Source organism: Chenopodium album, chromosome 25 (genome assembly GCF_948465745.1).
Source record: "Chenopodium album chromosome 25, dcCheAlbu1.1, whole genome shotgun sequence".
NCBI lineage: Eukaryota > Viridiplantae > Streptophyta > Magnoliopsida > Caryophyllales > Amaranthaceae > Chenopodium > Chenopodium album.
Genome location: NC_137858.1, coordinates 30,168,071 through 30,192,476, shown reverse-complemented (window position 1 = coordinate 30,192,476; position 24,406 = coordinate 30,168,071).

Here is a 24,406-nt window from a genome sequence, read left to right as displayed (position 1 = left end):
GTTTGAAAGGTCGGACGGTAAGATTGGAATAATTCAGGGAAGTCAGAAAATGGCTAAGGAATGAATCAGTTGGCCGTGAAGCTAACAGCGCGCGGTCCAAGACTGTCCGAGCCAAAGGAAGAAGGAACCTCACTCCCAGCATACCAGGTCGGCCAGAAGCGTAAGGCGGCCAGGGCAGAAGAAGCCTAGCAATTAATGACTGTCGGCCGGCCAGATGAGTTAAGGCCCCAGCCGGCCGGCAGCCACCAGGATATAGTGCTTGACTCCAACCACCCAGAACGGACAGTTCGTGTTGGCACTATAGCTTTGGGATTGCTTGGGGATGAGTTAGTTCAGCTGTTAAGAGAATTCAAAGATGTGTTTGCATTTGAGGTTGGTGAAATGCCAGGGATAAGTCCTGACCTGGCCGTACACAAGTTGGCCGTGAATCCTTTGATAAAGTCTGTCTGCCAGAAGAAGAGGAATCACGGAGAAGAGAGGAATCAGGCGGCCGCAGCAGAGGTGAAAAAGCTGCTGGACGCCGGTTTCATTCGGCAATGTTTCTACCCAGATTGGGTGGCTAATGTAGTTCTTGTGAAGAAGCCGAATGGGACTTGGAGAATGTGCGTGGACTACACGGATTTGAACAAGGCGTGTCCTAAGGATAGCTTTCCCTTGCCCAAGATCGACCGTTTGGTTGATTCTACGGCCGGGCACGCCCTAATGAGTTTTATGGACGCATACTCCGGATTCCATCAAATTCCCTTGTGGGAAGAAGACTAAGAAAAGACAGCGTTTGTGACCGAGCAGGGGTTGTATTATTACAAAGTTATGCCATTTGGCCTCAAGAACGCCCCTGCTACCTTTCAGAGGCTTGTTAACACAGTCTTTAGAGACCAGATCGACCGGAACATGGAGGCATACATTGATGACATGATTGTCAAGTCAAAAGAGCCGGCCGACCATCTCAAGGACTTACGAGAAGCGTTCGTCGAACTCAGGCGGCATAAGATGATGTTAAATCCAAAGAAGTGTGTATTTGGTGTTGAGTCCGGCAAGTTTCTCGGATTTTTGATTGATCAACGTGGAATTGAGGCCAACCTTGAAAAAATTTAAGCCGTCCTTGACATGAAGTCCCCAAGAACAATTAAGGAGGTGCAAAGACTGACCGGCTGTTTAGCAGCCCTTGGAAGATTTTTGTCAAGGTCAGGGGATAAGTGTCGTTACTTTTTCCAAACCATTAAGAAGAAAGCCATGTTCGAGTGGACAGAGGAGGCTGAGGAAGCATTCGTACAGTTGAAAAGTCACTTGCATACATTGCCTCGCCTCATCAGTCCGCTCAGGAATGAGAAGTTATTCATTTATCTCGCCATCTCTGAGCATTCTCTAAGTGCCGTCCTCCTGGCTGAGAGGGACGGCCACCAGGTCCTAGTCTATTTTATCAGCCATGTACTTCACAATGCTGAGCTTAAGTACCCCCCAATTGAAAAATTTGGCCTGGCCTTGTATATGGCATCAAAGAAGCTGCGGCCATACTTCTTGGCACATTCAATTGTGGTCTATACAGACCAACCCTTGAAGAAGCCGTTCTCAACGTTAGAAGCAAGTGGCCGCATGCTTAAGTGGGCTTTGGAACTCAGGGGCTTTGACATTATGTTTGAACCAAGAAAGGCAATCAAGGGGCAAGCTTTTGTGGATTTCTTGGCTGAAATGACACGGCCTGATCTTCAGCCGGCCGGGGACCAGGTTTGGAAAGTGTTTGTGGATGGTAGTGCAACAACGACCGGGTGTGGTGCTGGTATTATATGTGAATCTCCTGAAGGAGACAAGTATGAGTATGCATTGAGATTTCAGTTCCAAGAGTCAAACAATGAAGCTGAGTACGAAGCATTGTTGGCCGGCTTAAGGATGTGTAAAGCGGCCGGGGCAACCAAAATTGAAGTATGCTCGAACTCCCGGCTAATAGTCCACCAAGTCAATGGTGGTTTCGAAGCTAGGGAGCCGGCCATGATGAAGTACATGCAGCTAGTGAAGGATGAGGCCGAGTGCCTAGAACATTTCTCTCTCAGACAAGTTCCTCGTTCAGAAAATCAAGCGGACGCGCTCTCCAAATTGGCTTCCTCGGCATCATGTGATACTCCAAGATCAGTGTTTTGGGAAGTAAAAGAGAAGAGGAGTATTGATGCCGAGCCCGTTCAGATAATAGATGGAAGTTTAACCTGGATGGACGGAATCATTTCCTATCTGAGGGATGGAATACTTCCGGACGACCCAAAAGAGAGTTGGCTAATGAAGAGGAAAGCGGCCTGGTTCGAGATGAAGGATGGGGAACTATTCAAAAGAGCTTTTGTGAAGACTTATCTTAAATGCATAACTCCTGAAAGAGGGCATGATGTGTTGGACGACCTTCATCAGGGACATTGTAGCTCACATATTGGAGGACGAGCCTTAGCTGAAAAAGCGACACATTTGGGATATTACTGGCCGAGCTTGAAGACGGACGCCATGCAAATGGTGAAAAAATGTGACAAGTGCCAGAGGTTTTCAACTCTTATTCATCGCCCAGCAAATAGTCTATCAGCCATCAGCAGTCCGCTTCCTTTTGCTAAATGGGGCATGGACATTTTGGGGCCGTATACACCTGCATCCGGCCAGAGACGATATGTACTGGTGGCAATAGACTACTTCACTAAATGGGTTGAAGCTGAGGCCGTCTGGGGCATTAAATGGACGGATGTGTCAGCCTTCATTTGGAAAAGCATAATCACTCGGTATGGGGTGCCTCAGTCAATGGTATTCGACAACGGACCTCAGTTCGAAACGCGCCAACTCAAGGAATGGTTGGGGGACCAAGGCATAACTCATTGTTTTGCCTCAGTCGGCCGCCCACAAGCCAATGGTCAAGTTGAGGCCTATAACAATGTGATCTCAAATGGAATCAAGCGCAAGCTCGAAAAGGCAGGCGGCCTATGGGCAGATGAGTTGGTTAATGTGCTATGGTCCATACGGACAACCGCAAAGAATTCCACAGGGGAGACTCCATTCTTTTTGGTCTATGGAGCCGAGGCTGTATTGCCAATTGAAATGTACGAGCCCACTTTGCGGGTAATGCTATATAATGAATCGGCCAATTGGGAGGCCATGAAGACCGCTCTAGACTTTCTTCCAGAAGCTAGGGGCAATGCGGCGCTTAGGCATGAAATATATCGCTTAAGGATGACAAGGGCATATAACCGCCGAGTGTCTAAGCGGCCGCTAAAGATGGGGGATCTAGTGTTGAGGAAAATGGAAGCTGTTGGCCGTGCCAATGAAGACGGCAAGTTGACTCCAAATTGGGAGGGGCCGTACCGAATCAGGGAAGAAGTCCGAGACGGCACATATCGCCTTGAAGCAATTGATGGCCGTCGGATCCCACGGACATGAAACACAGATAATCTAGGAAAATATCATGTTTAAGTTTTTCTCTAAGTACTTAGCCAAAAAGCTGTATATACAGCTAGGTCTACTGACCGAGCCATGTAATCAAAGCCATACGGCCACAACAATGTAATTTTGACAAATTAATGAAAAAGTCAAGCATTGTCAAACTATTTTGCTATTTTACTTATTTTTATTTACATATTATGATTTGTGATGAAAGGCCGAGTGAAATCACTTACTAAGTTTCTTCCAACATAGCAACACGACTTATCAAAGTCTTACTGAGTGGCCGAGGTAAAAAAAGGAAGCAAGATTGCTTCCAATGAAGCAACTCGGCCACAAAAAAAAAAAAAAACTGACTTAATTCAGAGAACAATGCGTCCGCTTCAATTCAAGGCGGACGATTGAGGCAAGGTATTCTGAACTTGTTTGAAACAAGTGTCCTTTACAAATAGGGCAAGGGCATACCTAAGCATTTAGCCCAGCCGAGCCAGGAATATCTAAGTTGAGATAACACTTAGGATTTTTAGGGTACGTCCGAGCGATAGTTTCAACGGACGACTCGTACAAAGATAGCTAAACGGCCAATTAAATTGATTCGGTGCTTCACCTAGTCCAAGGGCAATCATTACTATGATTTGATTAACTTGCTAGTCGTCATACCCTTAAGGCATAAAAACTACCAAGTTAATCAAACCTCTTAGAGAATGGACTAGGCGTACACCGAATAAAGGGGCATACCCCTAGGATCGTACGAAAGAGCAAAATATTGAGACGTACGAAAAGCATTTAAAAAGCACAATATTGCGAAAAAATAGCTAAGTATGAAACATAATTAAAGAACCGCTGAAAAGGCGGACAAAATTTCCATTAATCTGGCCTCTCAAAAGGCGGCCAAAATGTTTACAAAACCGCTCAAACAGGCGGCTTCAAAATAAGTACAGAAAAAAGAAAAGTACAATATAAGCTAAGTAAAAAGAAAGCTGGGTAAAGAAAAAGCTTGGAAGCTGAGCAGACGGCTGCTGGAGGACCTGAGCTCTACTTAGCCGTATTATCCTTGGCAGGCTCCTCCGCAACCTTGGTGTCCTTGACAGGAGCGGCACCACCGTCCGCCTCCTCCTCCTCATCTCCATCTTCCTCGTCCTCTCCGGACTCAGGAGAAGTAACTACCAGCTCTAGAGGAGGCCGGCCGGCCCTCTTTGCCTCTTCTCTGAGGCAGACGTAGTTTAGACGCTTTTTGAAGCGCTCTTCGTAGTAAGCGACTTCACCGTCGTCTACCATCAGCTCAAAGGCATCAAAGAAAAACTCCTTAAGCCGATCTTCAGCGTTCTGCTCGATGCGGACAACCTCTTCCGCGCTGGGCGGCCGAGGAGCTTTAAGCTGCTCAGCATAGTCCGAAACGGACTTCTTCAAGGCCTCAACCTCGGCCTTCAGCGCGTCCGCTTCGTCCAAAGCAGACTTAAGGTTGGTTTGGGCCAACTTCAGCTCACTTTTCAAGGCCTCAGACGCCTCGAAGCCCAGCCTCCACTTTTCCTTCTCAAGGACGGCCTCGTCCCTTTCAACCCTCATGGCCTCCCTGGCCAAGGAATCTTGTTGAAGTGCCTTGCCCAGTTTGACCAGGTCTTCAGTTTGCCGCGCCGCCTTGTCGGACAACGCGGTTATCTGGGTATCAAAGTGCACCCGTTGGACGGCGGCCGTCCCAGTCACAACATCCTCGGCCTTTCTTATTTCAAGCCAAGCTTGCTTCAACAACTCGTTTTCTTTATCCTTCTAGTCAAGGAAGGCGTTCAAGCGGAGGAAAAGCTGCGGACAGGAGAAGGAAAATTAGTCAAATAACAAGAAAATACGCTAAGTGATGGAAAGGAAAAAGTAATAAAATGGAAACGTACCTCGGCACTACAATTAAGAATGGGGCCGAGGAACCCCTCATTGATTCCCCGCAGCTTGTCACGCTGCGCTTGGGGAACCGCGCGAACCATGGCCTCGCACATGGCCTTCCTGTCCGCGTCAGTCAGTGACTGGCCGGGCAACCTCATTTGCATCTCCTCTAAGATATCTGTGGACGACCGTACACAAAGAGTTAGCAAAAATTTACAAGTATAAGTAAGATGTACAAGAATAAAGAAGAGAAACTAACTAGTGGAGAAGCTTGGAGGAGAGAGGTTGACAGGAGGGGGCGGCGGTGGTGCGTCCCCCTCATTTTCAGAGCGGCCATTAGTGTCACTGGCCGACTGACCGGCATTTAGCCAGTCAGATTTTTTAACTACCTCGACATGCGGAGTCGAGATGGGTCCGGTTGTTTTTACTGGGGACGACTTACCCCCATCGTCCAACGGGATGGACGCATCGCGGACCTGATCAGCTACAGGATCCGCGAACTTAGAGACCCCGCTTTGTGTCAGCCGGGGCTGTTCTCCTTTAGACTGCATTGTAGCAGTCTGCAACTTTGCCTTGGCCGCTGATTTCGAAAGAGTCTTGGTGGCGACCGTCTTCCTTCTCTTAGATGCGTTCGCATCCGGAGTTGAAGAAGCCGGCTGCTTCCTTCGTGCCCTTGGGGTGGACGAGGACTGTCAAATACACAAGTAAAGTTGTTAGAGAGACGGTACAAGGCAAAGAGCGCCTCAGAGTCCGAGTGAATTTGAAAGGAGCTTCCTTCCAATATGCCTGAACGGACGAAATGCGTCCGCGCAAACTCAGGAAGCAGGCTCCTCCCAATACAGCAGGACGGACAATGAAAAAAAAAGAAAAACTTAAAGGATTAAAACAAGTATTTACCTCCTTGGCCTGCTCGTATATCTTTTGACGAGCTTTGTACCTGGCCAAGTCGATCTCAGACATCTCAACTTCACCCTTTTGCTTTGGGTCAAGCATAGTGTACGCCTCCGCTACAAAAGAAGAAGAAAAAGTGTTAGAATAATTTTCTAAGGAAAATACATATGCGTACAAAGAGTTATATCTAGACGTCCACCTTGGGGCAAGTTCTGGTACAGGCCGTACGCAGACATAAAAGTAGAGTCCCTAAGCCAACTGGATAGAGGAACCCAGTGGCGAGGAACGCGTACAGTCTTGTTACCCTGCTTGACCCTGTTCACTCTGAAGTATTCAAGTTGGTACTCTTGGCTTGGATGGATGGGTGGCTTGTCGGGCTTGTGATCCCCACGTCCGAGCTGGATAGGCTCAGGGTTGCACTTATTCATCTGCAAGTTGAACTCCGCGTCCTTAGTCTTAATGCGGTAGAAACGGTGCTTCCAGTCCCTCCATTTACTGACACGGTCGACCACCACCATGTAGTCTTTGGTTGAACTCAAGATGAGCCAACCGTCCGTGTCCTTCTCCAGCCTTGTAAGTGAGTGCATCTCACAGAAGACGGCAAAATCTGGCTTAAAGCCTTTGCAGATGCACGTCACCAAGTATCCAAAAATGTTTAACCAACTGTTTGGCGTCAGTTGGAAAAGAGCAATATCATATTCGTCCAGCAGAGTCCGAACGAAGGGGTGAAGTGGGAAGTGAAGGCCCACATCCAGGGCGGCCCTATATATGCAAAATGCCCTTTTGCGCGGCTTCTCATCCTCCCAGGAGACCACGGCAATGGACTTCCTAGGGGGCTGTATCTCAAATCCCTCCCCAAGATGGAGGGATGACTTGAATTTGTTAAACTTGTGATTCAGGTAGCTCAAGGCCATGCTACCCACTGTACAGGCGTACGGGTCTCTGAAATTGTCAATATTGGCGACGTTCTCTTTGGCCGCCGCCTCGCCTTCGGTCGCCTCACCTGCGGCCTCTTTCTCAACTTCTTCTTCTTCCACTTGGTGAGAAAGGGCACTCCCGAATTCTGAAGACAGCACCCTATCCAGGTCTGCTGCCTCGGCCGAGCTTCGGCCTCTTGAGCTGAGTACGCCCATGGAAGAAGGAACGTCCTCCTCAACTAACGGACGCTTGCATTTATCTCTGGCAGCGTCCGCCTCATTCCCCGAAAGAGGGGCGTTGCGAATAGGCAGAGCGGACGGTTCTCTGATTGAGATTCCCGTCCTAGGTCTGTCCGCTCTGTCCAGTTGGAGCAGAGGTTGAGAGGAAGAGGGGATGGACGAACCAGCAGCGTCCGCCCCAGATCGAGAGGGATGGTCTTGGCAAAGTACCAGCTCGGCCTCATCCATGACCGTGCTGGCGAATTGGGAGAACCTAAGTTCCGGAGCTGGTGCGAACGAGGCGCACTGAGCTTGTTGGCGCTCCTCGAACGAAGATGTAACCTCCACAGCCAAATGATGGGAGCTAGTGGAGGCGGTTGTTGTCTGTGTGGTGGAGGTAGTCTCCACCTCCATTGTACTAGGGTTACTCGGGTCATAAGGGACCCTAGGGTGAACCAGACTACCGTTTGGGTTCCTGGCCGCATGACGCTCACGCGTACGCATTGTTCTAGCCATTGCCTGTGGGGAAAGAGAAGAATAAGTGGGGGTGAGTACGTACGTGCTAGACATAGACTCACTCCAAGGAGGAGACAACTCTTCTCCGTCCACTCTAGACTCTTCAGTCCCAGGTGAACGGCCGGCCTCATGAGGAGAGTCGGACGAAGCCGAGTATGGATCCAGAATTGAAATGAAAGGAAAAAAAATACAAGATAAAAGAAAGAAGTGTAGACGGCCTACCTTTGTACGTTTTGAAAACCTCGGAAGTGTTTTTGGTGTTCTTGAAGATTGACCGGAAAAATCAAAAATTGCCCGGAAAACTCAAACTCACGGCGGCGCTCTTGAAGATTAAGGGGGAAATCACTTTCTCTCACTAGAATGCTCTGACTTCTCTCTAGAATTCACAATTGGGTAAAGTGTGAAAATGAGAATTCACTTCCCATATTTATAGAATGAATCTATGGGGGCAAAATGGTAAAACCACATTTCCCGCCTAAACATTCAAACGGTAATTTTTTGAGAAATTACTTGAAGAAAGAGACGGATGACGTTAGGGTTCTGTTAACTTATGTGGAAATCCAGACGGACAATTGACGGCACGTCAAAGTGAATTGAATCACAAATTCAAGAGATTTACACCCTCAACACTTAATCTCCAGAACTCTCAAAATATCTAAAGAGGAAAATGCGTCCGCCCAGTTCCCAGACGTTTAGTCCAAAGGGAGATTTCAGACGTACGCAGCATGGTGGGAGTACTAGAGAGTACGCCTGAAAACAAGGACGTCCAATCCATTTCAAATGTAGTGGACGCTCTGGGTAACTAGGAAATAAGCTCCTCCTAGAGTATGAGAACGTCCAGACCAAAATAGGAGGACGACCAATCCAACTACTGTGGACGCTCTGGGTAGCTAGGAAATAAGCTCCTCCCAGAGTATGAGAACGTCCAGACCAAAAAACGAGGATGTCCATTTCAAGTGCTGTGGACGCTCTGGGTAGTTAGGAGATAAGCTCCTCCCAGAATATGAGGACGTCCAGTCCAAAGTATGTGGACGTCCAGATGAACCAGGAGATAAGCCTCTCCTAGAGTATGAGGACGTCCAGTCCAAAGTATGGACGTCCAAATGAGCAAGAAGACAAGCTCACTCAAGACTATGAGGACGTCCAGAGCAGAATATATGGACGTTCAGGTAGCAAAAAGAACTTTGAGTCCAAAGTATATGGACGTCCAGGGCAGATGGGAGGTAAACCCAACCCAGAGTACATGGACGTTCAGATGGAGGATCAGAGGAGGCGGCCAGTAAGTGTACGAGCCACCCCCTCTGAGGGGCAAATGTTTAGGGTAAAAATACCCCAAATACGTGGCCCAATGTCATAGCGACACGTGGCCCTATGAGAGGGCGACACGTGTCCTCCTGATAGGGTGACACGTGTCAGCTGTCCCCAAACATGTAATGCAATATCAGAAAGAGAAAAAGGCCTTTATTACATCAGGCCCAAATCCCGAGGAAAACCTTGAAAGCCGCAAAACGGCGCCCCCTATGACACGTGGCGGCCCCTGATTGCGCAGCCAATCACGTCACGGAATTCTAGGGTACAAACCCTAGAGGGGCACATGTTCCCACCCCTATAAATACCCCAATCATTTATGATGGGAGGGGTGGATTGTGACATAACATAAAAATAGAGCATTAAAGAGCTCCAACTTCTCTTTACTTTCTCTCCCTCTAGCTTTTCCGATTTCCGATCTCTAACTTGATCGTCGGAGGCGAATATTCCGATAAACGGAATATTCGTTGTTTTGCAGGTGTCCGAGTCTCGTTGCCAGAAGAACGCGACCAGTATCCGAGGAGTTCACAAAAAACCCCGAACCAGACCCGCCCTATAAAATAGGCCTCTACTTTATTCTGCTCGTATTCATGTGCGCTTTTTGACTAACATGCAAACATTAGATTTACCCTAAACTTGTTTATCTATGTTGGTTTAATATTAATGCTCAAATAATTCTATTATTGGCGATCACTTGAATTAAAATCATATTATCCTAAACCAAATTATTAATTATCTTATTAAGCGTGATTTCAAGTACAAATTCCCTTTAACAAGCATAAAAGGCGTGATCAAGCAATAACAATAATAATAAATCAAGCAACATAATCATAATAATCATAATAATAATCATGTTAATAATAAAGCTTAAAAATAATAGCAAGATCCTAGGCATGATACTAACAAGATTAATAACAAATACTAGCATGTCGCTAAGATCAAAGATTTTAACCTAACATGGTACTAACATGCTAACATGATATTAGAAATAATAAAAGGCACCCTAAACATGATTCTAGAAAGCATTAAAAACATCCTAACATGATACTAGGAATATTAAACAATAATAAACATGCTTTCTACATTGAATAGAGCAATAAGATTACATACTTTGCCTCGTACCTCTTTCTAATAACAAAATACACAAGTTAGTAAATTTCAATGAAATAATAAATTTAAAGAATTAAATTAAATAATTGAAAGAAAGAGTTATAAAGTTTAGACTGGATTTGGGACCAAACCCTCTGAAATTATCAACCTTTCACGTCTATGGCGAAGGCAACTTCGAATTTGGCTAGGTGTTTCAAGATCTTGTGAATGCGGTATTTTGTTTAAAAGGTTGGTTTAGAAAGAGAGAGAGAGAGAGAGAAAGAATTAAGTAATTCTTAATGAGAGTTGATGATTGAAAACGGGGATCCGAGGACCCTATTTATAGGAAAATAGTCAGAATTTGAAGAGGAATAAAACTTCACGCTGTCGCCAACAAACCGACCTTGTCGCCAGAAATTCATCTTGTCGCCAGCGCGACAGGGTCTGTCGCTAGGCGACAGACTTGTCGTTTGGCGACAAAGACAGTTGTTGCGGATTTTGTTTTTATCATATCTTTTGATCCAGAAGTCCAAATAAGTCATATAATATGTCGTTGGAAATATCTTGAAGTCTACTTTCCAACCCAATTAGAATCAGATTAAAATCTTTTGTAGATAAAAAGATATGACCGAAATAGTGAAATGGTGTCAGTTTTGGATAGAGTTTCGTATTCCTTTTATATCTTTTTCGTTATAGCTCGGAATTATTATTATAATATATCATTGGAAAGATAATTTCAAGATATATCCAACCATATAAAATTTAGATAAAAAATATGAGGCACGAAAATAATATCTGACTGTCTTTGAACATGTTTAAATTCGAATAAAATTAGGACTTTAAAAAAGGAAAGTTTATAAAAAGGAAAATTTATATTTAAATCAAATTCCTTAATCTTATCTTTTCAAAAAAGGATAATTAAGATATTTTAGAAACTTATAGAAGATTCTAATCAATCCTAATTAGTTTAGGAATAGGATTAAACCTTTGGACCCTCCTCATGATCATTGGGTCGTAGGAAAAATCCGGTTTGGGCCCAGTTTAGTATTTTGGCCATAACTTCCTCATTATTCATCGAAATTGGGCTTATAATATATCGTTGGAAAGGTCTTTTCCACTTTTCAAGCCCCATCCAACTAAACAATTATTGGACCCTTATCATGGACCAAAATAAACTGGATTGGACGTTTTCATAAAATAAGGTTGTTTTCAAAAAAAGAGAGAAGAGAATTTTAATAAAAACTAACCGCAACACTTGACTTTTCACACTTTCACCTCATTCGATTATGATTCGATGCGAAAGGCATTCATCACTGGGTTTGGTTTTGGGGAGACACAATTGGGTGTCTATAGTAAATTTAAGTTGGTCGTGTGATTGAGGAAAACCGCGATCACCACCTTTTCGGACAACCGACCACCGCACGAACCACCACCACCACGAGACACCACCGGCGCTTAGGAGGAGGAGAGAGCCGTGAGAGAGGGAGTATGAGAGGGGGTTAGTTTCGTGTTTGCTAATTAGGGTTTGATCTAAATGATCAGTAAATTTCCTACTAGTAAACCTAGGCACCTAGTCTATTTATAATCTCATTATATTTAGACTAGGGCACGAAGCCCAATAGCCTCTTAAAGCCCCTACATGGCCGGCCATCTAGAGTGATGAGGCCCATGATGGGCCTCGTTCTCTAATGCTCGATCTAGCCCCTTTGTGTGACCTTATAGGATCCGTCCAATTGGGCTTTGGCCTATTTTACTAGTCCAAAGATCGTAAGTACCTCTAGCTATGGCAAAACGACGACCCAAATGTTCGGACTTAATTATCTCCATAAGTTGATCCAATTATATATCTAGTAATTGCACACGACGAAGACATAACTCCTTCAATCTCCCACTTGTCTGAGACAAGGGTGCAATATTCAAATTCCTTAAGTCAATGTATATGTCGATTTGATAATATGATTGCATCACATGTCGAGATCATATTAATCTACAAATCGTTTCTTGAAATCTGAGTTAGAATTACAAAACCAAATGACTACTGAGTAATGCATTTGAACGCGGCCACGTATTTTCTGAATTCTCCCTCTTCAAGCGGCCATGACACATTTCCTAATTTAATAGGTAGACTCTATCCAATCTTGTGGCAACAAGCCTCCCACTCAACTTCTGAAATGACCGGGAAATACCCTTTATAATCTCTAGTTACGGGCAGACGTTTGAGTGTACCACAGCCATAACATCCATTGAACGAAATCAATGTTCCACTCATGTCAAAGGAATCCACTAATATATACGGAAGCTCTATACTTGAACTTCAAAGTAGGTCAATAGTTCGATCATGCATCATTCATGCATATCCAAGTGATTGTCCGAGCATCACTAAGCCCCTATAGCCCATGAAACTACGCTATCCAATCAATCTTACATGCTAGTCCATTCATTGAAATCATTTATGTCCACTTTAATGATCTCGAACTAGGAACTTAAATAATATATGAATTTTGTTCACCTGTGGGGTTTCATTCAAAAGGTCATCAACCTAGTGAGCCCATCAATTCATAATTATTTTGGACATTTTATTTAATTTCAAACCATAATTAAATAAGAGAAATAATAATTTCTGTTTTAAACATAATTCTGCAAATTGATGTATTTTCTTATGTAATATGTTTTCTCAAACATTCACAACTTAAATTTACATAATTTGCTTCAATCCAAGACTTTAATATGACTTTCATACCTTATTTCTCACTCATAATAAAACTTTGCAGAACATGACCTCCTGCTGGTCAATGATCTCATAACTGAGGCGATATCTCATATTCATTTGTTTGGATTTGTGATATGACCCTGGCTCCTTTGTTCTTGGGCAAAGGTGACCCTTTAGTCATATGACATTTTAATCCAAACTTCCTCTAAAACTATCCGACTATAGCTTAATACACATATTCTGACATTGGGCATGCAATAGTGCTTTGCTTTGAACTTTTCAAGTTCACTATACTTCTCCATACTGACAAAATATGCATCTAGATCAAAGTCTAGAATTATCTTGCCTGTTTGGAAAAACTTGCATTTGTAAAATCTTTTGATAACTTGTTTATCTTTAATACCATAAACTAGAAAAATTCCTTTAGTGCTTCTCAAGTACTCAAGGATTTGTTCTTGGTAACTTTCGTATGCTTATTCTGTATTTGCTTGAAACTTGCTACACATGCACAAGTCATATGTAATAACTTGTTTTGTACATTTCATGGCACATGTAATGGACCTTTTGTAGAAGCATAAGGTACATTACCTTTACAACTCAACTCTACTAGCTTTTAAGGCACTGAGTTTTACTGAGTGTAAAACCATGAGACATGGGAAGAGATCCTTTCTTAGAGTCTTGCATCTTGAACTTGTCAAGAATCTTATCAACATAAGTCTCTTGATTAGGTCCAGTCATCCTTCAAGATTCACTTTGTGGATTTTGATTCCCAATATGTACTTAACATCTCCTAAGTCTCCCATATATAAAAACAATCTTTCTAACCACTACTTGACTCATTCAAGCATTGATATATCATTTCATATGAAATGTATGTTAACTACATACTAGACTACGAAGACCAATTGCTCCCACTAAACTTCTTGTCTCTACAAGATTTCTTTTCATTCTTCCAAGGTAATCAAACTGTTTGGTTTCCTAATGAATATTCCAACTCCCTAATGCTTACTTCAATCCATAAATAAATTTCTGAAGTTTGCAAAACTTTCTAGGAATTTCTGGAATTCAAAATCTTAGGTTGTATCATATACATCCCATCCATCAAGAACATTTCATGAAGGTGATTTTGATTTCCAAAACTAGAAATAATCCGAATAGGCTTACATAACTAATAGGTTTGACCCCATTTGCAAGACTATCATGGACTAGCACATCTTTATAGACATGGAGTCCATTCTGGATTTCTTGGCTTTAGGCCACTTCCTGAGTTGGCACTTGTCCAAAGCTTGTTTGTAGGTATGGATTCCAACCATTCCAATAGGAAAATTTTAGAATCCACCTTATAATAGAATTGCAACAAACTGTTTGTTTCGATCCTAAGTAACCTACAATAGGTATGAGCGACAATAGAATTATTCTCTTCAACTCTTTGAAGCCTTTCATTCTAGTAGGACGATAGAAGTCTCGCTATTTGAATTAGCTTGCTTCGACACATGTTTTTATCAAATTAGCTGATTTCATGCGCATTCGTCTCTGATGTAGTGTTATCCACATCCATTTGTTGCTCGTCTCGATCGAGATCTAACTCTACTCCCACTTGGCTTTGTAGGAAGACACTTCTTTCTATAAAGACACTATCGCGAGCAACAAACATTTTGTTTCTACGCGATTGTAGGAATAATACCTCTGATTTAGGGTTTATTATGTCATCTTTGTAAACATTTTACATAGATTTCATACTCCCTCAATCATGTTTAGAAGAGATTACTTTGGAACATTTCCAATCCATAACTCTTATGACATCTTTCTACTGCTTTGGTTAAGTTTCTGTTTAGTATATTCGCAATCGTTGTTGTTCTAATGCATATCCTCAAAACGATATTTGTAAATCATTAAATCTTGGATCGAACAATAGCAAGCAAAGTTTGATTCCTACTTTATACATACATTTTAATTGTAATGTTCCTGGATTGTGAACAAATTCAACAATTCCTTTAGATGATCATTTGTTTTGAGTTAAATATTTATTACAACAATCATATTGTGGTGCTAAATTGTTTATCTCAAACTTGATTTTACATTTCATTTTGGAATTTTGAACATTTCAATGATTCCAACTTTTATTTCATTAAGTAATTATCGACATATTTACTTAAATCGTTAATAAAATCAATGAAAAAGTTAAATCTCTTGCTAATTTTGAATTTATGGTACACTCACATCATATGTTTGTGTTCCAAAAGGTCATTTTAGCTCTTTTACCCTTTCAACTAAAAGGTAACTTGGTCATTTTATCAAGCATGACTTCTAATTCTCAAGTGATTCATAATCATATAAGAGTAAGAGTCCATCCATAACTTTGGATGTGCAAATGGTTTATGTGACCTAACCTTACTTTATTATAAGTAAGTTTACTTTGAATCATCTAATTTTACTTTTGTGATCTACTTATATCAATGTCATAAAACCAAAATTAACTCATATCTAGCAAAATGAAAACAATTTATTACCTTGGTCATGGATCAACATTTGTCCAAGCCAAGTAAAAACAAATCAGTATTCAAAACAAGAAAACCGAAATATTGTCTCATCAAAAACTGGAAATAGTTCTAAATGTCATGATAAAATAATCAGAAATTAAAACTATGAAGCTATCTCTGGCCACTCAAATACTTCTAGTGCACCTTCAAGCTTCATCTCCATGCTAGCTTCACTTGTTTGCAGTTCCTGCGCAACATCATAATGTTAAGCTCTGCAACTTGGTATCACATACCTTAGTGAAAGTTAAAATGTTTATAACATAATACCTGAGGTTGATGATCCATTCTTCTTCTTGAGGAAATCAAGGTATTTCTGGCAATTGCGTTTCCAATGCCCCTTCTTCTTCCAGTAAAAGCATTCACTCTCACTTGCAGCCTTGGGTTTTGGATTAGCCTTAGGCTTTTCAGGAGCCTTGGCAACTTGCTTGCCTTTGCTCTTGGCACTAGCCTTTTGCCCCTTCTTCTTGAACCCCTTTCCCTTTTGAATCATAAGAACTTCCTTCTTAGGTTCCTTAGAGATTTGTTTCTCAGCACTAACCAGCATTGCATGCAATTGATTCATAGTCTTTGCATTCGCAGTCATGTTAAAGTTCATGATAAACTGGTTGAAACTTTCTGGAAGTGAGTGGAGAATGATGTCTGTTGCCAAATCATCACTATATGGGTACCCCAGTTTCTCCATACTTTGAATTAGGCCGATCATTTTGAAAACATGATCATGAACTGTGGCACCCTTCTCCATTCTACAATCCAGAATCTCACGATGAAGCTCATACCTTTCAACTCTAGCTTGTTTCTTAAACAAAGCTTTGAGCTCTTCCATGATTGAGTAGGCATCCTGGTCCTCAAAACGCTTTTGAAGACTAGGTTCCATGGTAGCAATCATTAAGCAAGTGATAGGCATAGCTCTATCATGAGCTTCCTTGTGCTTCTTGATATCTGCCGCAGTTGGATTTTCTGGCAGAGGTCCTGGTAATGGGGTATCAATGACATCCTCCTTACCTTCAGATTTCAGAACAAGCCTTAGCATCCTTTCCCAGTTGGAAAAGTTTTCCCCTGTCAACCTATCCTTCTCAAGGAATGGTCGCAAATTGTAAACGTTGCTATCATTGTTATTACGGCTACCCATCTATGTCAAAATAAGGCAAAGTTTAATAATTATGTTTAATAAAATTAAAGTACCATAAAAAACATTCATTTGGTAACTTTAAAACACTTTATTCAATAATTAAATGATCCCAATTGAATTTTAAGTGATTCCAAGACCCTTTATTTGTGCAATAATCGACCGGACTTTGGCCCTGCCATCAACCATTACATTTTCAAGGTGAGTAAACTCTTTACTGATTACAACTCTTGTAACTCTTGGTTGAATAATTAACCATCACATGTTTAATTATTACCCTTAGCTTCAAGGTTCTAAACTTTATCTTTAGGTAACCTTGTTGAGTATAACCAATTAAAAGTGTAGAATTTGTCCTACCCCCACTCCCCAATGAAAAATATGATGCCCAGCTTTGGCATGACCCATCATAAATGTCAAAGGTTTCATCGGGTTTTTAATTGGAAAAGCTGCCTCAATATTACTGGGATCTAGATTTATTATGTTGTGATTATTTAGTGAACTCTAGCGCATCATCAATCAACATAAATAAACCTAAAACATGCATAATCAACTAATGCAATAAATAAACATGACGTAGTATGGCCCCTTAGTCCTAAGAAAACTAGAAATGAAAAATGCTCCCACTTGAATCATCATGGATCTTCATCCACCTTGCTCCTTTGGGCCTTCATTTCATGGGCTTCTTTTGGGCTAACACTATTTAAATTACTATTCTATTTACATTAAATAAAAGTTATAAAAATACTCAACGGTATGCAGACCGTATTTAGATTACAAAAATACATCACGATACGCAGATCGTATTTAAGAATCTATGGGCCATACTAGTCTATATATAGCAACATAATATCATATATTAGAAAAGTGCCATATAATAAATCACTCAACATGCTTGTCTAAACTACAACATCGAATGTTCATAATAAAGTCAACGCATTTCCTAAAATATCTTATATTTTTAATCATAATTAGATAATATCATATATTATTCATGACGGTTCATAAAATATCATATATTTAATTTAGTCATGAAATAGAATCAAATCATATTTTAATCTAGAAAGATAAATCATATTTAATCTTCCATGATTATCCTAACTAATTTAGGAGATTCTATCCTAATTACTAGCCAATCAAATAATTTTAAAATCAATTACATCCTAATCTAATTTTGGGATAATCACATTATTTAAATCAATTATTATCCTTTTGGAATATGCTCAGAATATCCTAATCAATCTTATCCATAATTAACCACTTTAATTTAGGATAATTACCAAAATAACAAACTAAATATGGATAATATCAAATATAACAACTTTTGAATATTTGATTTTATCCTAAAATAAAAGATTTTATCCAAATAAACCCAACTTTATCTTTTAAACTAAAAGATCATATTTTGAAAATATTTGAACTTATCCAAAAAAAAACCAATTTTATCCCAAAATAATTCGTAATTATCCTGAAATAATTTTTCAAAACAGATTTTTTTTTTTTTTTGAAAACTGTGACTGCACGGTTGCTGGCCACCGTGGTTGGCTAGCCGGAGCTAGCCACGGTGGCTGGCCGCTTCACAGCAGCCACTGCCGCAAGGCAGCAGCAACCAGCAGCAGAGGCAGCCACGGCAGCAGCGTGCAACGCTTGCACAGCTGCTGCCTTAGCCACCTAGACCGCCGCCCTGCCCTTCCCCTCCCTCTTGGACCGCCACCTGGTCGGCAGCCGCCGTGGCTGCGCCACCCAGCCGCGGTTGCCGACCAAAATAAATTTTTTTTTTTTTTGAGTTTTCAATTTAATTAAAATAACATTTATCCTAATTAAATTAAATCATATTCAACTTTAAAATTAGAGTTCATCATAAAATTAATCCCAATTTAATTCTAACTTTTAAAATTAAATCTATGATCATACATAAAACATTTTTATGCATAAATCAATTCAATTAAAATTATGAAACAAAGAACAAATCGAATTAAATCAAAATCAAGCACAAAAATCATATTTTAGGGCTATAAATTTCGAAATTATTCGAAAATTAGGGTTAGGGGTTCGAAATTTTCGAACATACTAGGGCATAATTCGGTCCTCTTCATGGCTATTTGAGCATAATTAAATCGCATTTAATCTATTCCAAAAGTTTAATCACATTAAATAATAATTGAACCATAATTAAATTAATTTTTCCCTCTTAATTGATTATAAAATTAACGTGGACATCAAATAATCGTATTATTATGATCTAGCGCATTCATGCAAGAGGCTAACTGATACCACTGTAGGAGTTTATAGGTACTACGCAGCGGAAATAATATATATGAATCATATTCAATAGAGTACCTAATCCAAGGATCGCATGCATAACACACAAGACACATAATCATACCTTTAAAGCGTGAATTCCACGAAGCTATTCGATAGGCAAATCAGGGAGAGAATAGAGCCCCAAGTGTTGCTCCTCTACTTAGTCTACGAGATTCGAACGAGTCGTCCACCAATACTAGATTGGTCGTGTGATTGAGGAAAACCGCGATCACCACCTTTTCGGACAACCGACCACCGCACGAACCACCACCACCACGAGACACCACCGGCGCCTAGGAGGAGGAGAGAGCTGTGAGAGAGGGAGTATGAGAGGGGGTTGGTTTCGTGTTTGCTAATTAGGGTTTGATCTAAATGATCAGTAAATTTCCTACTAGCAAACCTAGGCACCTAGTCTATTTATAATCTCATTATATTTAGACTAGGGCACGAAGCCCAATAGCCTCTTAAAGCCCCTACATGGCCGGCCACCTAGAGTGATGAGGCCCATGATGGGCCTCGTCCTCTAATGCTCGATCTAGCCCCTTTGTGTGACCTTATAGGATCCGTCCAATTGGGCTTTGGCCTATTTTACTAGTCCAAAGATCGTAAGTACCTCTAGCTATGGCAAAACGACGATCCAAATGTCCGGACTTAATTATCTCCATAATTTGATCCAATTATATATCTAGTAATTGCACACGACGAAGACATAACTCCTTCAGATACTAGGAATATTAAACAATAATAAACATGCTTTTTACATTGAATAGAGCAATAAGATTACATACTTTGCCTCGTACCTCTTTCTAATAACAAAATACACAAGTTAGTAAACTTCAATGAAATAATAAAATTAAAGAATTAAATTAAATAATTGAAAGAAAGAGTTATAAAGTTTAGACTGGATTTGGGACCAAACCCTCTAAATTATCAACCTTTCACGTCTAGGGCGAAGGCAATTTCGAATTTGGCTAGGTGTTTCAAGATCTTGTGAATGCGGTATTTTGTTTAAAAGGTTGGTTTAGAAAGAGAGAGAGAGAGAGAAAGCATTAAGTAATTCTTAATGAGAGTTGATGATTGAAAACGGGGATCTGAGGACCCTATTTATAGGAAAATAGTTAGAATTTGAAGAGGAATAAAACTCCACGCTGTCGCCAACAAACCGACTTTGTCGCCAGAAATTCATCTTGTCGCCAGCGCGACAGGGTCTGTCGCCAGGCGACAGACTTGTCGTTTGGCGACAAAGACAGTTTTTAGCGGATTTTGTTTTTATCATATCTTTTGATCCAGAAGTCCAAATAAGTCATATAATATGTCGTTGGAAATCTCTTGAAGTCTACTTTCCAACCCAATTAAAATAAGATTAAAATCTTTTGTAGATAAAAAGATATGACTGAAATAATGAAATGGTGTCAGTTTTAGATAGAGTTTCGTATTCCTTTTATATCTTATTCATTATAGCTCGAAACTATTATTATAATATATCATTGGAAAGATAATTTCAAGATCTATCCAACCATATAAAATTTGGATAAAAAATATGAGGCACAAAAATAATATCTGACTGTCTTTGAACATGTTTAAATTCGAATAGAATTAGGACTTTAAAAAAGGAAAGTTTATAAAAAGGAAAGTTCATATTTAAATCAAATTCCTTAATCTTATCTTTTCAAAAAAGGATAATTAAGATATTTTAGAAACTTATAGAAGATTCTAATCAACCTTAATTATTTTAGGAATAGGATTAAACCTTTGGACCCTCCTCATGATCACTGGGTCGTAGGAAAAATCCTGTTTGGGCCCAATTTAGTATTTTGGCCATAACTTCCTCATTATTCATCGGAATTGGGCTTATAATATATCGTTGGAAAGGTCTTTTCAAGCCCCATTCAACTACACCATTATTAGACCCTTATCATGGACTAAAATAAACTGGATTGGACGTTTTCATAAAATAAGGTTGTTTTCAAAAACAGAGAGAAGAGAATTTTAATAAAAACTAACCGCAACACTTGCCTTTTCATACTTTCACCTCATTCGATTATGATTCGACGCGAAAGGAATTCATCACTGGGTTTGGTTTTGGGGAGACACAATTGGGTGTCTATAGTATGGATCCTCAACACCCAACAAACATATCGGTAGCCGTACATAAAGTAGACTTGTCGGCTTGTCGGCGATTGGCACGTGGCAACAACTTGACACTTGGCGTGAGATGGTCTGCATGTCATATAGCCACCTGTCATCTGGAAGTGCTATAAATATCAAGTTTAATCCCATAATTAAAGGTAGCATTTATTACTCTCTCTCTTTCTCTCTCTTCATAACTTCTTATCTTCTTCTTCAACACTTTCTGACTCCCCGGAGTGGTTTTCCCCGGATCACTCCAGGGTTAGCTAATCTCTGTTCTTTGTGTAGGTTCTCATTTGGACGATAAGAGCTTCACGGATCTCGAACTCGGGCTTTCGGTTTGTCAGATCCTAATTGTAGGCGTCGTTTGAAGTGCGCCTACGTTAAAGCATGTGATGAATATGCTTGACACTCATAGGAAGTGGGAATTGGCATATACGATTAGGGACACGATTAGGGACAAGGAAAGTAGGGAGCCGCCAACAAGTTTTTAAGGAACTTGTAAACTGTTCACGGATCATTATAAGGCAACCACTAAAAGGGACAATGATAGGCAACAACGATTGACCCGTAAAGGTTACACCCCATTCATAATCCATGAGATTACTAACTCCATATGGTTCGGAACCACAAAATGAGGATCGGGGATGATGGTACGAAGTAAGTCATGGAGTCACATTTGCCCATACTGGCCTCTACTCGATTCTTCCCTACCTTATAAAAAGTAGAAAATTACTCTTATGAATAGTGTAATGCCAATTGTACCCTTTAAAATGTGTATTTACATATATATCCTCATTAATATGTACAAGGTTTTTTAATGAATAGTGTTTGGACAATTATACCCCTAAAATATTTAATTATGTACTTATTTGCTCTCATGCTTTAATGTTAGTTGTCTTCTACATTTATACTCATAAACATAGTTGTTTACATATTTTTTTGTCATTAATTATGTCAACAACTAAATTTGTGATTTTAAAACCAAGCTGAAAGAACTTCTAGATATGACTAGCTATGCATGCGCATCGCGCGCGTTAGCTGCCCTACTATAGTGAAAAGTAGTCCTGCGACCTCAAAGGCATGCAAACAAAATTCAATTTGCTCCAAACTATTATTATGCTAAATTGGTTGAATATTAATGCAACATATAATTCCAAAATATTCTTGATCACTTGATTAAATAACAAGATTAAAAAGGAACCTAAACCGGTTGTCCAAATTATCTTATTAGTCGTGATTTCTATTACATATTCCCTTTAAACATGCAACATCGTGATCATAATAAATAATAGAATAAACATTTCAACAATAAATCCAAAAATATAAAATCGTTAGAAAAATAATAGAAATAAAAGGAACATGATTCCTTACTTTGATTTTGCTTGTATTGCTTGCAACTATAAAAACAATAAACGCGTTAGTAACTTCAAGGAAAATTGCTAAAAAATAATACAACCATTGACCGGTTTTTTTTTTTTTTTTTTTTTTTAATAATACAACCTTTGGATTATTTTAGAATAATATAACCTTTAAAGGGTGTCAATTTTAAACAAGACATAACCTGTTGGTAACTTGTTTTTGTAGGTTACTGTGACAAGTGTCATTGTTTTATTGGTTTTGCCAATTAAATTAATTAATTATTAATTTATTATTATTATTATTATTAACAAAATTTATATTAAAAAAAAAACCACCCACCCCCTCCCTCACTTCGCAACCACCTCCTCCACAATCCCACACGCAGCACTCCCAACGTCGGTAGGTCGGCACCCAGCTACCCCACCGCCGCCGGCCCACCTACCCTCACCCTTTCCCTTTAACCCCATCACACCACCCCTGCCACTTCATTACTGCAGCCATCGCAACAACCAACTCCCCTGCTCTTCCCCTACCATCACTGCCCAGCCACACACATCAAACCATATATATCACCGCCCACATCAAACACTACTCGAAATCGAACATCCACACACATCAAACGCTCCAATTCGAACAACCAAACACATCACATCAAACGCTCCAAATCGAACAGCAGCCGCGAGACGCTCCAATTCTATTGATTCAATTAATCCAAGGGTCGTGATTTCTTGATGTTGGTGTTGATTGTGGCGATGAATGACGATGATGCGGTGGGGGGCGAGTTGGGCGTCGACTGTACTGTTGCCGAGGAGGGTTGCGTGTGGGGAAGGGGGAGAGGAGGTGGCTGCGTGGTGGGGAAGTGGTGGCTGCATGGTAGGGAAGTGGTGGCTGTGTGGGTTTTTTTTTAAAAAAATTTGTTAAAAATTTAAATCTAATAACATCAAAAAAAAAAAAAAAACAATTTTCATCACAAATTAAAATTCTGAAATTAATTATATTCATTTTTTTTAAAAAAAATAGTAGACCAATTACATTACGACACGTGTCCTGGGTAACCGGTTTTAAAGGTTACAAGTTTTTTGTCTTGTTTGAAATTGACACTCTTTAAAGGTTATATTATTGTAAAATAATCCAAAGGTTGTATTATTATTAAAAAAAAACGGTTAGAGTTGATTTGGGACCAAACCCTCAAACAATTCTACCTGTCACGCCTTGGTTTAAGGACAGAACCTCAGGTAAAGTACGGACTCCTTGGAGTGCTTAAGGAAGGTATTTTGAGAGAATAAGGTAGGTTAGTGTTTAGGCTAGAACATAGAAGAGAGAATGAGAGAATTAATTGATGTCCTGTACATCAGAAATGAGGGGGTATTTATAGAAAAAAATGAATGTGAGTACATTGATTTTCAATCTAACGTCCTCACTTGGGGGGCCAGTTGTATGGGGAGATATGAAAAACGAACCGGCATCAAGGGCAATGCCGAGATCTTTATAAATACGGGTATGGATCCTCAACACCCGACAAACATATCGGTAGTCGTACATAAAGTAGACATGTAGGCGATTGGCATGTGGCAACAACAACACACTTGGCGTGAGATGGTCTGCATGTCATATAGCCACCAATCATCTAGAAGTGCTATAAATACCAGGTTCAATTCCATAATTAAAGGTAGCATTTAGTACTCTCTCTCTTTCTTTCTCTACTTTCTCTCTCTTCATAACTTCTTATCTTCTTCTTAAACACTTTCTGACTTTGTCATCGGAGTGGTTTTCCCCGGATCACTCCGGGGTTAGCTAATCTCTGTTCTTTGTGTAGATTCTCATCTGGACGATAGGAGCTTCACGGATCTCGGAATCGGGCTTTCGGGTTGTTGGATCCTAACCGAAACAACACCGTAACAATCTCCTCCTTGCTCCTTGCTCCTCCTCCTTCCTCCTCCATTGAAGCTCACATCGAAGGCAACACCATTGAAGATCACTTCCACTGGAGATGATCCCATTCGGTGCCTCCGATGATGAC